This window comes from Schistocerca cancellata, chromosome 3 (genome assembly GCF_023864275.1).
Source record: "Schistocerca cancellata isolate TAMUIC-IGC-003103 chromosome 3, iqSchCanc2.1, whole genome shotgun sequence".
Classification (NCBI taxonomy): domain Eukaryota; kingdom Metazoa; phylum Arthropoda; class Insecta; order Orthoptera; family Acrididae; genus Schistocerca; species Schistocerca cancellata.
The window spans coordinates 124250004-124251300 of NC_064628.1; positions in this window are offsets into that span (position 1 = coordinate 124250004).

Below are 1297 nucleotides of genomic sequence, written 5' to 3' on the forward strand. Positions count from 1 at the left end.
CGTTTTTGATGATTATTTTCTTTTTCACTTACATTGATATGCCTGATATCATTTTGTAAATTACTTATGAATGAATAAACAATTAATTAAATAAATTTGCTGTTATTAATGTGAGGATTTCGATGTCTACCTACATCTACATGGATACTCTGCAAATCACATTTAAGTGCCTAGCAGAGGGTTTATCGAACCTCCTTCACAAAAATTCTCTATTATTCCAATTTCGTACAGCGTGCGGAAAAAACGAACATCTATATCTTTCCATGCTAGCTCTAATTTCCGTTATTTTATTATGATGATCGTTTCTTCCTACGTATATGATCAAAAGTATTCGAAAACCCCCTCCCCCCCAAGAAACGTACTTTTTTATATTAGGTACGCAGTGCTGCCACCTTCTACCAGGTGCTCCATATCAGCGACCTCAGTTGTCATTAGACATCGTGAGAAAGCAGAATGGGGTTCCCCGCGGAACTCAACGGACTTCGAACGTAGTCAGGTGAATGGGTGTCACTTAAGTCATGCGTCTGTACGCGAGATTTCCAGACTCCTAAGCATCCCTAGGTCCACTGTTTCCGATGTGATAGTGAAGTGGAAACGTGAAGGGACACGTACAGTACAAAAGCGTACAGGCCGACCTTGTCTGTTGAGTGACAGAGACCGCCGACAGTTGAAGAGGGTCGTCATGTGTAATAGGCAGACATCTACCCAGACCATCACACAGGAATTCCAAACTGCATCATGATCCACTGCAAGTACTATGACAGTTATACAGGAGATGAGAAAACTTGAATTTAATGGTCGAGGGGCTGCTCACAATCGCCACATCACACCCGTAAATGGCAAACAACGCCTCGCTTGGTGTAATGAGCGTAAACATTGGACGATTGAACAGTGGAAAAACGTTATGTGGAATGACTAATCACGGTACACAATGTGGCGATGCGTTGGCAGGGTGTGGGTATGGCGAATGCCCGATGAACGTCATCTGCCAGCGTGTGTAGTGCCAACAGTCAAATTCGGAGGCGGTGGTGTTATGGTGTGGTCGTGTTTTGCATGGGCAAGGCTTGCACCCGTTGTTGTTTTGCATGGCACTATCACAGTACAGTCCTACATTTGTTTCAAGCATCTTCTTGCTTCCCACTATAGAAGAGAAATTAGGGGATGGCGATTGTATCTTTCAACACGATCGAGCACCTGTTCATAATGCACGGATTGTGGCGGAATGGTTACACGACAATAACATCCCTGTAATGGACTGGCCTCCACAGAGCCCTGACCTGAATCCTACAGAACACTT